General features: G+C 40.8%; 1 pseudogene across 1 annotated transcript; it reads left to right on the forward strand.

Annotated features, from left to right (window-relative positions):
• The first annotated feature begins 10,486 nt into the window (after nt 1–10,486).
• Nucleotides 10,487–11,013, forward strand: LOC308247385 (ferritin light chain-like; annotated as a pseudogene). Its single transcript has one exon. The product of its transcript is annotated as a ferritin light chain-like (transcript).
• The last annotated feature ends 5,507 nt before the right edge of the window (nt 11,014–16,520 follow it).

A 16,520-nucleotide genomic window follows, 5' to 3' on the forward strand; every position in this document is an offset into this window, starting at 1 on the left:
CCAGGAGCAGGTGTGCTGCCCAAATGTGCAGCTCCAGCCCCTGCTGGGATATTCCTCCTTGGGTCTGATCCTTCGTTTTGTTTCTCTCCTCTAGTTATAATATTATTGTGCCTTTTGGTGTACAAATGACTCTCCATGTGCTGTCTTCTAAGCCGCAGAAGAATTCTGTGAATTAGGCGTTGTATTATCCCTAGAGGAAATAGTGATGCTCAGTCATTGGAGACTCAATCAGTTTCAAATACTCAGCGATTGATGGGCCAGGGACTTGAGCCTAGATTTTTGAATCTGTATCTTATGCCATGTTGACCTCCTGTTATTTATATTGGTGGAAACACAAATAGATTAACACCATTCTCCTCACAATTTCTACAAAGCATCAAGGAAATATCTGGTCAAATAAAAGGTAGGAATTGTTCATAACTGTCTTCCTTTGGGAGACTTATTTTATGTAGTAGCTGATTAAAGGTTCTGAGAAGTCCTAAAGGGAAGGAAATCTGTTTCACCTTGCTTTTTCCAGCATTTCCCTAATATTTTAATCCATAGAATAATTTTTTTCTGTTTAATATGCATCAACATGTTGCATAAAACACATCTCAGGTAGCACTGCCAGTAAAATGCAGGTCTTCTAGTTAAATATGAATTTCAGATTTAAAAAAAAAAAACTTTTTAAAGTTTAAGTATATACCAAATATTGTACGGGGCACACTTAAACAGAACAATTATTTGTATTTTTTAATCTGAAGTTCAAATTTAGCTGGTGTCCTATATTCTGATTTGCTAAATCTGATAACCTTAACCTTGGTCTTTACTAGTTACTGTCTTTCCTTCCTGTGGGTACTCAATGAATAATAAAATGCAAGAAGAGAAATTCTAAAGCATAACTACAATTTTATTTATTCTATTGTACCATATAATCATTAGAACCAGAAATACGGTGATTAGTGTTATACAGTAATGAAGAAAATAAATCAGCCATAACATCAGAACCATAGAACTAAGTAATTCTATACTTTTGAAATATAAGGTCAAATAGCTTTTGACCTTGATAGCTTTTTTCCCCACAAATGTCCTCTGAGCATTTTGAATCCTAGAATAGACTCATGGAGTAGACCCATAACAAAATCAAGCATAGCAGCTGAAACATGAGCAGCTATGTGACTTGGGCTAAGATATGTCCATTGCTTCATCTTCAGTGCCTCCTAATTATCTACAGACTAGAGGCTTGATGCATGAAATTCGTGCAAGAGTAGGCCTTCCTTCCCCTGGCTGCCAGCACCGGCTTCCCTCTGGCACCTGGGACCCAGGCTTCCCTCACAGCCCTGGCTGAGTTTGTCGACCACTGGGATATGGGCTTAATCACAAGGAACAACAACAGCCTGTAATTATTGGAATCGAGAGTCTAGGTCAGTGGGCGGCAAACTCACTAGTCAACAGAGCGGCAAATGGCGGCTTGCGAGCCGCATGTGGCTCACGAGCCGCAGTTTGCCGACCACTGGTCCAGAAGGATGCCCAGTCTAATTAGCATATTACGCTTTGATTATTATAGATGAATAACCTGCCAGCACTTCAGTCCTGCAGCACTCCCCTCCCAGTCCCATTATGTAGAAACCACTGTTGTCTTTGGCTCAGTGCTCTCCTTAACCCCACATATCTAATCACTTTCTAAGTCCCAATCAGTCCTAGCTCCAAAATAACTTGTCTTCCCTCAGTGGTAATGCCACCCACACTTCCCATTTGCTGACTCTCCTTATCTTTTACCTATACCTCCAATGGATGGATGCATCCCCTGCCTCCATCTCTCCCTCTGTAATCCCTCATTTATACCACTATCAGAGTTGCCTTAAAAACCACAGTTCAAGCGTCCCTCTTCCATTAAAAACATACAATGTTTCCCTCTGCCCGTATTTGTTTGCTAATGTTTGGCCCACTGGCCAAAGCAAGTCTCATGACAAAGTACAAATGCATGTATTAGAAAAACAGGCTCCATCTCTGATGAAAAGGGCTGCGAAAGCACATTACAAAGGGGTATATTATAGAGACAGAAAGAATGTGTGGCTATTGGTGACATCCAACCCATATAGACACTTGACTGAAAGATATACCTGGTACTAAATCTTTCAACTCACACTTTTTTCATCATACTACTTTGCCACTTCAAAATAAAGCACCCCAAAATATGAATTAATTCAACTAACTCTTTTATGAGGCCACACAAATACCAGGAAGCTGGCTTTTGACATCGGACTTCGTTCCTTGTATCTTTGTTTGTTCTCTGTGGTGGCGGTGACTTCCATTTATTTGGCATGAGTGTCTCTGCTTGTTACTTGGACTCTGGGATCTTCCTGTCCTTCCACTACCTGTGACCTTGACTAAGGCCACGTATTGTAATTTCATCTCCATAAAAAATTTTTTAAAAAGATCACCAAGACCCCAATTAATACATGTATAAAGAGTATAATTTGTAAGGAAAAGCTTCAAGTAGGTAATAAATATATGAGAAAATGTTCAATTTCGCTAGTAATTACAAAATTCAAATTAAATCAAGTCATTCAAATGCCCCTCCACCACCCTATTTTGCTCCCAGTAGTTTGGTTTGATCCTTGGGGTTTTTAATCAAAAGACCTGGTACCTCAAATAGAGTATAATTTGGAATATTCATTTCAGAAAGCTCTTAGCTAATTTTAATCAAGAGATCCACTAATTACTGTTCTGTGAATCTCTCCTAAGGAAAGAATTCTAAATATGAAACACAGCTGCATGCACAAAGATGTTTGTTATGCAATTATTTATATTACCCTAAGACTGGAAACAACCCAAAGTTTGGTAATAGTTAATAAGAGAACTTAAACCATTGCATGATAACTGGGGATATTATGCACTCATAACATTATATGACTTGTGTAAAAATAACAATATGCTTATAAAACTAAGTAAAAGAAATAGCTCATAGGATTTCCATGTTCATATATGTATACACACATACACACATACACACACACACACACACACACTAGAGGCCCGGTGCACGAATTTGTGCACCAGTGGGGTCCCTCAGCCTGGCCTGCGAAATTGGGCTGAAACCGGCTGTCCAACATCCCCCAAAGGGTCCTGGTTTGCAAGAGGGTGGAGGCCAGGCCGAGGGACCCCACCAGTGCATGATCGAGGCTGGGTAGAGATTCAGGAGGTTGGCCAGCCAGAGAGGGACTGCGGGAGGTCTCCAGGGCATGTCCAGCCCATCTCACTCAATCCCAATTGGCTGGACCCCAGCAGCAAGCTAACCTACCGGTTAGAGTGTCTGCCCCCTGGTGGTCAGTGCACATCATAGTGAGGGGTTGAGCGGCCTTAGCATTTGATTGGTTGAACGGCCAACCGATCGGCCAGACACTTAGCATATTAGGCTTTTATTATATAGGATACATGTATAACACTATAGAATAAATATTGAATTAAACATATCACAGAGTTAATTATAGCTGTCCCTGTACTTCCCATAATATCATTATTAAGCTTGTATTTCTTAAATAAATTAGAATTATGTAATAAAGTTTTCTATTTTATTTATCCTATAAAGTTTTCTATTTGTTCCTTTTTGTTTTTATACTAATACTCATACCTAATCTTTATCATCTTTATAAATTGGTTATTAAATGTTGAGCACATATTGTTTTTTCCATGTTACTTTGTTTTTAAATTCAATAAGAAATTAGAAATCTAGACAGCTTTTAGGAGCTACTGATATCAATGTATTTAGGATTTACGATTCTCAGACATTAACTCTCAATATTAATCTCATAGTGTACATCCCCAATTTATGTATAACTAGTTGGCAGTGGCATGGAATAAGATTTGTGATAAACACTCTAAAAATAAAAGCTGTGGTACACATACATGATGGAATACTATGCAGCTGTAAAAAAGAAGGATCAATTACCCTTTGAGACAACATGGAGGAAACTGGAGAGTATTATGCTAAGTGAAATAAGCCAGTCAGAGAAAGACAAATATCACATGATCTCACTTACTAGTATATGTGAAATCTAATGAACAAAATAAACTTATGAATGAAATAGAACCAGAAACATGGAACAAACTGATAAATCTCAGAGGGAAGGGCAGGGGGAGATTTAACAAAGAACTTATATGTATACTAGAGGGCCAGTGCACGAAATTCATGCATGGGGGGTTGTCCCTCAGCCCAGCCTGCACCCTCTCCAATCTGGGACCCCTCAAGGGATGTTCGACTGCCCGTTTACAGGGATTGGGCCATGGGGGTGTGGCCAGCCTGGGTGAGGGGCTGAGGGCTGTTTTCAGGCTGGCCATACCTCCTTCACGGTGGGGGTCCCCACTGAGGTGCCTGGCCAGCCTGGGTAAGGGGCTGATGGCTGTTTGCAGGTTGGTCACACCCCCGATGACCCAAGCTCCCAGCCCCTCCTTTTTATCTTTCTTTCTTTTTTTTTTTCAGTGCCTCCTTGAGCAGAGGCCAGGGCCGGCGAGTAGCAGGTATCTGGGATTTATTTATCTTCTATAATTGAAACTTTGTAGCCTTGAGTGAAGGCCAGGGCCGGCCAGGACAGGCAGGAAGCTTGGCTTTCTCCAATACCGGGAGCAACCCAAGCCTCTCTCCAGCTCCGTGGCCGCTGCCATCTTTGTTGGGTTAATTTGCATACTCCTGATTGGCTGGTGGGTGTAGTGGAGTGATTGTCAATTTGCATGTTTCTCTTTTATTAGTGTAAATATGCATTGCTCATGGACACAGATAATAGGGTGAAGGCCTGGGGTGGGATAGGAACCAGGTGGAGGGGGGCAATGAAAAAGGAGGGAGGACATCTGTAACACTCAACAATAAAGATAAAATAAATAATGCTATTATAAGAGGCTATATTTAATGAGGAAAGATTAAAAAATCATGGAAAAATTTTAAAACCTGGAAAATATTTGTATATTTTGAGTTTTTCTTTTCATATAAGTAATTCCTTACCTTTTGGAGTTAGAGGGTTTTACTGTGTATACTTCTCTATTCTCTCTCCAATGTATATTAATTCCTGCCTTTCCAGACATCTTTAACCATCAGTTCCCTGAACTGTACCTCTGATAATCTATTTTAGAGTAAAGTTCAAAATTAACAAAAAACTATGCACTAAAATAGAAAAAAACTGACACCAGTAAACTTGATGCCCAGATCCTATATAATAAAAGCCTAATATGCTAAGTGTCCAGTTGTCCATTCAACCAATCAAAGCATAATATGCTAATGATATGCTAAGGCCACTCAACTGCTCACTATGATGTGCACTGACCACCAGGGGGCAGACGCTCTGACTGGTAGGTTAGCTTGCTGCTGGGGTCCAGCAGATCGGGACTGGGCGAGATGGGACGGACATGCCCTGGAGCCCTCCCACAGTCCCTGCCCTGCTGGCCAACCTCCCACATCCCTCCCCACTCTGATCATTCACCAATGGGGTCCCTCAATCTGGCCTGTGCCTTCTTGCAATCTGGGTCCCCTCAGGGGATGTTGGAGAGCCGGTTTCAGCCCAATCCAATAGGCCAGGCCAAGGGACCCCACTGGTGCACGAATTTGTGCACTGGGCCTCTAGTATATAATAAGCTTATTGCCTTGATGAGCTTGGTTGTGTAATTTCCAATAATATTTGTCAAGGTTACATGAATAACACAGTGGATCCAGCTGACATACTGAGAAACAGCAAGTGAAGTGAGCTGGGTTCTGAGTTGTAGGTAACAGATTCACTTCCCCTTTAGTGTCAATCAGGGAGCTTATTGTGGCAGATAGGTAGCCTATAATATCACTGGAGGAGCTCTAGAAAGAGACTAGAGCAGTGATTTTGAACCCATGTGCCACAAGAACTTTTAAAGAATGCAATACCTGGCTATTTAGTCAGGGGCACTGACCTCTTTTCACTTAAATTGTCAAGTAAAAAAATGACAACAGCCAACACAACAATGTCAGAGAGGTGAAGCAGGGTCCTTTGGGCTTCTTGAAGGTTCATTAAGACAGATGTGACTCTACTAAGAGTTATTTCTCTATCTACCATAATAGAGCCTTTTTTTTTTCTTGGTAATCATCTCATCAAGTAGGTGTCTTATTTACTATCATTTCTCTATTTTTTTGTAAATGAGATGAACCTAAGTATTTCAATTGACATACCTTGAGACTTTTAGAAATGCAACTTCTTGAGTCCTACCCCAGATCTATGGCCTGGAACACTATGGAGGTGGGCCGGCTGTGATACACACTCAAGTTCAAGAACCATGGCTCTTTTGGTGCAATGAGGGAAAAACATACAAATGTAAAACACTAAAGAGAACTAAGGATAGTTCTGCTAACACATGGTGAAATCTTGAGTAGACCCTGCTTGTCACCTTTATAATATTCATTCCTACCCTCCCTCTGGTCTTCCTCAGCTAACCCGCTGGTTCCTTACCTTTTTTTCAGCAACCTTTTGCCTCCTTCTCTTCCCTTTTCCGTCACAAAGAAACACTCTAACATACTTAACTCTCCTGAGCCAATTGTTGATAATGTGGTCCACATGGCGAAGAAAGAGCCAGTTAGTCCAAATGCATTTTCCTTTCACTGAACAAAAAAAAGAGCTAACTGGCTGTTTAGTCATGTAGGAACCTCCACACACAAAGCCCACTTATTTGGCTGAATTTTTCACTTTCCAATTGCTTATGTCGGTGCTGTGTAGACAAAACCTCAACTAATTACTCTGTAGGTTGCTGGCTCCAACAGTGTCAACAGAATGTGGAAGTCCCACATTGGAAGATGCAGCAAATGGGGTTCCTGGAGGAAGAAATCATCAATGGCTTTTCCCTAAATTTGGGTTCGTATTTATTTCTAGTAAAAGCTCCTAATGAAAATTGCTGTGTGCACTTGCTAATAAACACACTGAAATGAACAGAGCATCATTACTTGGCCCAGTACAGTTTTTGCTCCCCTAGCTCTTAAAGCATTTTCTTCATTTACCAGAACTTTGTTTTTTTAATCACTGGATTGATAGAAATAAATGTGGAATCTCAGGAATAAAGAAAAAGCTTGAAAACAAATAGCTAAGTGTTGCATTTTTATCACTCCCATTGATAATCAGTGTGTTTCATTCAGTTTACAACCAATTACTGTGATGTAGCTGTACTAGTACAAAAGAAAACTCTCCCTTTAAGCTACTTGAGGTACTAGAAAGAACTTTTAAAATGTCACAATTTAAACAGATTTTTATTACGAAGATTATGTACAATCAAGTATCAATTTTATTTGGGCAGTTGTCAAGGATCCTCAAAAATATTGTCAGGAGAGTTTAGGGCTGTGATATATGGAGTCGTTTTATTTCTGACAATGTCTGTCTGGTTTAAAATGTCTTTAGCACTGATGGACTTATCAATCTTCACCTCATTTCTCTTAGGTCTGTTTTCTAACTCCCCTCAGGGGCACTGACTTCCCTTCCTGAAGGGTCCGAGGCCACATTTCCTCCATCATTCTTGACACAAGACAAAGAGGATTTAACAGCTTCCCATCTCAGTACTGATTTCTGGGCCCCTGTGGCTGCCCTGAATTAAAATTCTGGCTTTGGGGACATAAGAGAGAGCTTTCCCCTAAATTTGGGCCCATATTTATAATCTCAGGCTGGGCTCCTTATAAATTTGCTTTTACTCTCGATTGAGCCACATCTGGGCTAGTGTTGAAAACAACACTGATTATGTTCATGGGCAAGGCACCTGACCTCTTTCAATTGCAACATTCTCATCTGTCAAATGGGAATAATAGTCATATCTTTCTCATAGGGTTTTATGAAAATAAACTGAGATGATAATATATGAAAAAATACAAAAAAAAGCCCCATAATGCAAATTTCAGATGTAACACATTGACTATTGTATCCCAGGTCCTGGAACTCCAGCTGCCTGGCTACCACTTGGGCTGGCTCAGACCATTTAATCAACCTCACAGTAAAGAAACTGTGGTTACGTGGTTAAAATTTGAGACCCCCCCACTTATAATCTTATACTCAGTGATGCCTGAAACATGACAAACATTTATTAAATGCTTATCAGTTAGTTTTCTAGTGTTCAAAATACATGTGGCCCCTTCCTTTCCTTCACTCCAAGTCACAAGAAGTGAAGAACAGGATAACCTGAAAGAGAATCAAGGGCCAAAGCTGGCACAGGTTGAGCAACAAAATAGATAAGGAGAGTGTTAGATCATAACCCACACAATAAAACAAATACCCATTAGTCCATGCAAGTGCAAATAAATAATTGAATGTATAAATAAATAGAGAAGGGCAGCTCTTCTTTATAGAAGCATTCCAATCAATAATGTGTAATAATTGTTGTAGACAAGATCCTCCAATGAATGCCAGATTAGTGAGCAAAATTAGAGGAGCAACAGTCTTCAAAGATCTCCCCCAAGGTAGTTATTATTAATGGTAAAGGACAAAAAAATAGTGAAGAGGCCCAGCAGACACCACCTTCACCAGGTAATTAAGGGTAACATTGCCAGAATTAAGACATACCGATATCCCATGCCCCCTGACATGATGCACTGAGAGGGAAACCTTCTGTTGTATTCTTCCCCAAACTACATAACCCCAATCTCATCATGAGGAAACATCAGATAAACCCAAATCGAGGGGCATTATACAAAATCACTTACCAGTGCTCTTCAAATGAGTCCAGACCATGAAAGACAGGGGAAGTGTGAAGAGCCATCACAGATTGGAGGAGCTCAAGGAGACATGACAGTAAAATGTGGATCCTCAGTTGGATCCTGGACAGAAAAAGGACATTAGATGAAACACTGGGAAAATCGAAATAAAGTTTGTACTTTATATCCAGCATCAATTTCTTAGTTTTGATCCTTGTACTATGATTATGGAAGATGTTAACATTAGAAGAAGCTGGGTGAAAGATACATGAAAATCAGTACTATTTTTGTAATTTTGAGAAGCTTAAAATTCTTTCAAAATAAACATTTTTAAAAATTAGAGGGCAAGGCTCTTTGTACTACTACTTAAAGTACACGAGAATAAGCATTTAAAAACTTTTATCAGTAATTTTAGCTCCGTTGGGTTTAAAATTTTTTAACTGGGGCTTCTTTTTTAAAAAGATAATTGAGGAAGTATGATGGGAAGAGTTCTGCTGTGTCTTCTCTGGGAAGATTTGACTTGACTTCATCTTTTCTGGGAACAACTCAGCCTTCTTGCACTTACATATTGGTACCTAACACCAGGAGCACACTGAAAACGTTCCTTGACGGCTGCAAGAAACACTTCTAACTTGAAAAAGATAAGATTCAAATCCATATTTCTTCTGCATTAGGAATGTTATATTGCTAGTTTATTTGATCTTCATTAACCCTATAACTAATCACTAATGTTTATGTATTATGTATTTTTTATCTTAAAAAAAGGATTATGCAGCCCAGCCGGCATGGCTCAGTGGTTGAGCATCAGTCTACAAACCAGGAGGTCAGGGTTCGATTCCTGGTCAGGGCACATGCCTGGGTTATGGCTCGATCCCCAGTGTGGAACATACAGGAGGCAGCTGATCAATGATTCTCTCTCATCATTGATGTTTCCATCTCTTTCTCCCTCTCCCTTCCTCCCTGAAATCAACAAATATATCTATATCTATATCTATATCTATATCTATATCTATATATATAGAGAGAGATATTTTAAAAATATTATGCAACAAAGATTTCTTTTTTTAAAAATATATATATATTTTATTGATTTTTCACAGAGAGGAAGGGAGTGGGATAGAGAGTCAGAAACATCAATGAGAGAGAAACATCGATCAGCTGCCTCCTGTACACCCCCTACTGAGGATGTGCCCGCAACCAAGGTACATGCCCTTGACCGAATCGAACCTGGGACCCTTCAGTCCGCAGGCCGACGCTCTATCCACTGAGCCAAACCGGTCAGGGCAAAGATTTCTTAAAGAATTGGAGTCAGACCCAAGCCTAGAATTCTTTCTTTTGTTTTAAAAATCTTATTCCAGCACTTAATTTTTGAAAGATATAACTAACTTTTAACTCTAAGAATACAGTAGTCCAAGTAGAATTTGGATCTCCAACTTCATCAAAAATAGTGCATGTATTTAGTGTTGAAATTATTTTTCATAATTTGAAGCGCAGTGTTTTAGCAGTTGTATTCATAGAAGAGATAATAAAATTTCAGTGTTCCTTTCCCCTCCTCTTCTTATTCCTCTTCCACTTCTGCTGCATAAGTGTTGAAAGCATACCACATCAAATAAGAACTTTGCCCTCTGTTGTAAAGAAATAAAACCAGGCAGTGCCCTTGGTGGTCCCAGATCTGTTTCTTGCTTCAACAGTGTTTGGATGAAACAGACCCAGGGACGCTTCTTCTTCCAGTCTCCGACCACCCTCCTGTGACTCATCCCAGAACCACCTCTGGGACCAGCCAACACACTGGTTTTTTTTTCTACCTTAACTCCTTATTGCTGAACAACCATGAGCTCCCAAATTCGTCAGAATTATTGCACCGAGGTGGAGGCTGCGGTCAACCGCCTGGCCAACGCGCATCTGTGAGCCCCCACACCTACCTCTCTCTGGGCTACTATTTTGACCCGTGACGATGTGGCTCTCGAGGGCGTGGGCCACTTCTGCAAGTTGGCAGGGAAGAAGCATGATGGTGCTGAGCAGCATCTCTTCAAGTTGCAAAAGAAGCACGGTGGCCGTAGTCTCTTCCAGGATGTGCTGAAGCCTTCCCAAGATGAGTAGGGCAAAACTCAGGACGCCTGGAAGCTGCCCTGGCCTGGGAGAAAAACCTGAACCAGGCCCTTTTGGAGCTGCATGCCTTGGGTTCTACTCATGCAGGCCCTCATCTCTGTGACTTTGTGGAGGACCACTTCCTGGATGAGAAGGTGAAACTGATCAAGAAGATGGGCGACCACCTGACTAACATCCGCAGGCTGGCCAGCCTCCAGGCTGAGCTGGGCGAGTATCTGTTTGAAAGGCTCACCCTCAAACATGACTAGGAGCCATTGGAGCCCAGAGGTCTCTCAGAGGCCACTCTGCATTCCTTTGGTGTCTCTGGCTTTTACCTGAGCCTCGTCCCGAAATTACTAGTCATTCTTTTAACCACCCTAAAGCCCTCTCTCATGCATCAGACCAAATGAAACAATAAAGCTTTTTGCAAAAAAAGAAAGAAAGAAAACTAGCCCAGCTGGCATGGCTCAGTGGTTGTGCATCAACCCATGAACCAAGAGGTCACAGTTCAATTCCAGTCAGGGCACATGCCCAGCTTGTGGGCTTGATCCCCATTAAGGGTATGCAGGAGGTAGCCGATCAATGTTTCTCTCTCATTGATGTTTCTATCTCTCTATCCCTCTTCCTTACTCTCTTTAAAATCAATAAAGACATATTTTTTTTAAAGAAATAAAGCCAAGTGTTGATTAATCCCACCAATGTAATCAGACCCCAGAAATTAGATTGTGGAAGCTACAGATTCACATGCATACTTCCCTCTCCCTCCCCCCCCCCCCCCCCACCCCACTTCTTCTAGTAAGACAACCTCTCTCTTATATGAAGAACCAATCTCGGTGTTTGGGGATTGGAAAGACACCCAACCTTAGCCCATCAGGGTCACTCCCAAGACTTGTGCTGCATTCTTTCTGTCTGGAAATATAGGCTATAAAGCAGAATATATCCCTGGGCACCATATGATGCCATATAATTTACCAGAGAGAAGAAATTTTCAGAGAATAAAACCAACGCAGGAAAAAGCAAATTTGGGACATAGAGAGAGGAGATTGGAGTGGGTAGAAAGTGGAAAAATAATGAGAAGAGAGAAAGTTAGAGACAGTGTAGAAGAAAGAGATGGCCAGAGAGACCAAGGTTTGAATGAACATTTGACATTTGAGCCTCCAAATGTCTTCGCTTTAAAGTCTTCGCTCTTCTGGACTCTTCAGCTACATGTCCAAAGGTTTCTATTTTCTTCAGCTAGATGAAGTTGTCATCCTGTCACTGTGAAAAAGAATCATCTTATTAGTCAATTATATATATAAAAGACTAAGCAACCAGTACGACTGGAACGACCAGAATGACCAGTCAACCAGTTGCTATGATGCACACTGACCACCAGGGGGCAGCTTCTCAACTGCCCCCTTGTGGTCAGTGCGCTCCCACAGCCAAGCTCCCACGGCCACTCCACCCAGCCAGTCGGCCCCCCTGATAGGCCTCAATCACCGGCCAGGCTGAGGGACCCCACCTGTGCATGAATTCATGCACCAGGCCTCTAGTACCTCAATAAAGCTGGGAGAAAATATAATTTACAATTTTTTATATGTTTTTATTGATGTTAGGGAAAGAGGAAGGGAGAGGGTTAGAGAGATAGAAACATCGATGAGAGAGAACCATTGATTGGCTGCCAGCCTACAACCCAGGCATATGCACTGACAGGGAATCAAACCACAGCCTCCTGGTTCATGGGTCAACACTCAACCACTGAGCCACACAAGCTGGGCTATAATTTATAATTTTTTAATGAGGCAATAAAGGAATGGTATTGATGATAGAGTTTTTTTTTAAGTAAACATTTGATGAGTATATTCACCTTATGTTTCTAATCAGATAAAGGAAGACGCTAAGCTTTATAACAACCTTCCTTGCCTTGACATCTGGACATGCCCTTGATCATGCAGATTAGGTTGTGAAATCTAAATTGGAACTCAATTACAATCTTTCCTCCATGGCTCTTGCTACAGAGAATTCCAAAAAAGTAAAGTTGACTCTGAGTTTCTCTTCAGCGTATTCCCATACAGGTTCTCATTGCTTGGTATGTGCAAGGGAGAGAAAAATCATCTGATACATTTTAATGTTTAAAGGTTAATTAACTTGCATTTTATTCCTTCCAGTAAGATAACCATTTTTCATAAGGGTTAGCACCAGTACTTAATCTAAAAAATTGCTTATCTAATGGTGAAATTACAAGGACTATATGTATAGATGAGGAAGATATTTTGTGTCAAGGAAATTATTCTCCTGTTCATATGGGGAGATGTAAACGTGATATTTTAAGTACCAGAAGGTTGTGCTCTTGTTATATTATTAAAAATCCAGATATGTGGTCATGCAGGATATCAACTCATTCTTTGTTTCTTAGAGCAGAACAAGGTACATAATTTCACAAAAATAATTTACAATTACTTCTGCCAAGTTCTTTCAAAATCCAGACATATTAATGTCCCAATTCCCCTTGACTTACTGCCCTCAGAGACTTTACCAGCAGGCCATTCTTTACTATCTGGGCACATAAGAGATCAGAAAATGAATGTTTGGGCCTTAAATCTGAACTGTGCTTAATTAAAGTAAAATCATGTATATGATTTCTGTTCATTCAAATCACGAGGCATGCCAACAGGAAACTAAGCAAATGGCTGATTTACACAATTAAATAATCAAAACATCTAGTGAAAATAAAAAGATCATTGACAAATCTGAATTTCTGGAGTTGAAAGGTAATATAGATATTTTTTGGACATATTTTCATGATGTACTTTTCAGTGAAAATCCCATTTCAAATGCTCTCCCCTCTTCTTGATCTCTCTTCTTTTTAAAATCCCTCTCTATTTTCTGTTTTGTTTTCATTTTTCTTTTTCCTTCCATTGTCCCCTCTTCCCACCTCCTCCTTCAGTCAATTAGTTGCTTTGTATTTACTGGGAAGCTAATTGGTTCCAGGCACTGGGCTAAATACTGGGGATTAAAGATGAAAAGGCAAAGTGCCTGCTGTAGTACTTTTCAATTGCTCAGTAACAAACGACAGCAAATTTACTAGTTTAACCCAACATTCATTGACTAGCTCCCAACTCTGTGTCAGAAGTCCATCATGGCATGGCAGGAATCTCTGCCCAGGATCTCACACAGTCAGATCCAGGTGTCAGCTAGGCTGGGCTTCAGGGACAGCTTCTGAGGACAAGTCCAGTTGCAAGTCCATTCATGATTTTGGCAGAATTCTGTTTCTTGCAATTATAGGACTGACGTTCTGGTTTCTTTACTGTGCCGCACCAGCACAGCCAAGGGTTCGGCGAGCCTGAGGGAGGGCCGATGAAGGATGAAGAAAAGACAGACAAAGAGAATAAGCTGGGTCTAGGTGGATCTTCTGTGCGTGACTGAGACCACAGAACAGATCCAGACTGCAGGCTGATGCTTTATTTTATAGTCAGAGGTAAACAAGGTAATTTACCATGTTCTTGTAAGTTTCACTTGTTTTGGCAGACTTGCTGCCCCTCCCATAGCCCATTAGCTACCCAGGAAAGATCTAGGGAGCAGTCACAAAATCAAGCTTAATTATGCTAAGAGGGCTGTGCCCTCTAAGCTGGGACTTGTTTGCGGCTTTGCCAGCAGGTCATTCCAAGGCTTAACCCTATGACTGCTCCCTACACTTTACTGTCATCTGGGGCCTCTCTCGGCTCTTAAAGCCACCCACATGCATTTTCAAAGGGCTCCTCCATCTTCCAGCTAGCAACAGTGTTGAATAGCACTCATGCTTTTTATATCTCAGCTTCCTCTTCAGAAAACTCTCTACTTTTAAGGGTTTATGTCAGTGATTTTAGCTAGTATGCCATAAGAATTTTTAAAACATGCAATATCTGACTATTTAGTCAGGAGCAATTACATCTTTTCCCATAGATTGTCAAATTAAAAATTTACAACAGCCAACACAACAATAGCCGTGCAGTGTGAATGAATCAAAATTATACCTATTTTGGGGGGCAGATCGGCAAAAAAAAAAAAGATTTTTTGGTGTGCTGCAGAATTTTAGTAATTAGTTTTGTGTGCCATGAGATGAAAAAAGTTGAAAGTTGCTGGTTTATGTAATTACCAGAAACTGAATTCTGCCAAAATCATAAACATACTTGCAACTGGACTTGTCCTCAGAAGCTGTCCCTGAAGTCCCAGCCTGGTTGACACCTGGGTCTGACTGTGAGATCCTGGGTAGAGATTCCTGCCATGCCATGATGGACTTCTGACACAGAGTTGGGAGCTAGTCAATGGATGTTAGGTTAAGCTACTAAATTTGTGGTAGTTTGTTACATTGGACCGCCCCAGCTAATCCAGTGTAATTTTCCTATAAAACAAAACATAATTCAGGAGTGATAGCTTATCATATTCACAGATCACCAGGACTTGACTAGGACATTGTAGGGGTCCATTGTAGAAATTCTATCTATTACATCTACCATCTAGGTGCTCGCAATCTAGTAGGGACAAACAACAGCATCACAATAAGATAACTATACAAAGAGAGTGGGGTAAATAAAATGTTCTATGTATACACAATTTAATATTATTTAACCAGGCTACAATATAGATGAACCTTGAAGACATTACGTAAGTGAAATAAGCCAAACACAAAAAAGATAAATGTTGTGTGATTCCACTTATATGAGGTACTTAGAATAGGCAAATTCATAGAGACAGAGTAGAATAGAGATTACCAGGGGCTGAGGGAGGGGGTAGTGGGAGTTGGTGTTTAATGGGTCAGTTTCTGTTTGGGATGATGAAAGCATTCTAGAAATGCATACTGGTGGTAGCCGCACAACATTGTTAATGTACTTAGTAGCACTAATGTGCACTTAAAAATGGCTTAAACTGCAAGTTTCAGTTTTATGTATTTTGCCACAGTAAAAGGAAATTCAAATGTTGAAAAAAAAAAATGGAGTGGGGGCATAGAAAAAGAGCAGCATAATCTGCTCCTGAAAGATCAAAGTGCCAGATTGGGTTGGAGATATCAGATGCCTGTGGGCGAGGGGGAGGGTGTGGCCTGCGCTGTTGGGAGGTGTAGTGTCATAATTTCAGTTCCCTTTTTGGCCATCTTGAGCCTACACTAACGTGTTCATTTTGTCTAGTAGATATTGCCTTCCTTTCTCACACAGGCTTCCTGGAAAGAAAGCCTTATTTAGTCATCACTGGTTGCCCTAAAGCCTGAGTGTTGGTAGAGGTGGGAATGACATAACTGCTATATGTTAATGTCACACTGGTGACCCAAGCTCACCATGTTTCTAGGAAATAAAAGAGAAGGAAACACAGAGACTGAACACTACTCTCCACTGGGCTCTGCACTTCCTCACAGGGCATTGATGTCTCACAATAACTCTGCCAGTGTATCCCCAGTTTTATCAACGCAATAATTGAGGTTTTGAGAGTTTAGATAATTTCTCCCATGTCAGGTAGCTAGGAAGGTGAAGCGCCTTCCCACATCAGAGTCTTGTTTCCTCTACCTTGAGTGTCTGTCTTCTTGCTCAGCATTATCACCACTGCCACCCAGCCACACACACATCTGCTTCACATTCTCCATCTACTTCTACCCCTTATTAAGCAGGGTTACCATGTTCAGATGTATAGACTGTGTTCTGCAAAAGACCCAGGAGCACGATTCACATAGATTACAATGTATAGCGCTCAACTTGCACAAACACACAGGGCAAGCCTCTCTTAATGTTTGGCTTAGGGGTTACTTCTCTAAATATGTAGATCATAATGC

This window comes from Plecotus auritus, assembly GCF_963455305.1.
Source record: "Plecotus auritus genome assembly, chromosome: 4".
NCBI lineage: Eukaryota > Metazoa > Chordata > Mammalia > Chiroptera > Vespertilionidae > Plecotus > Plecotus auritus.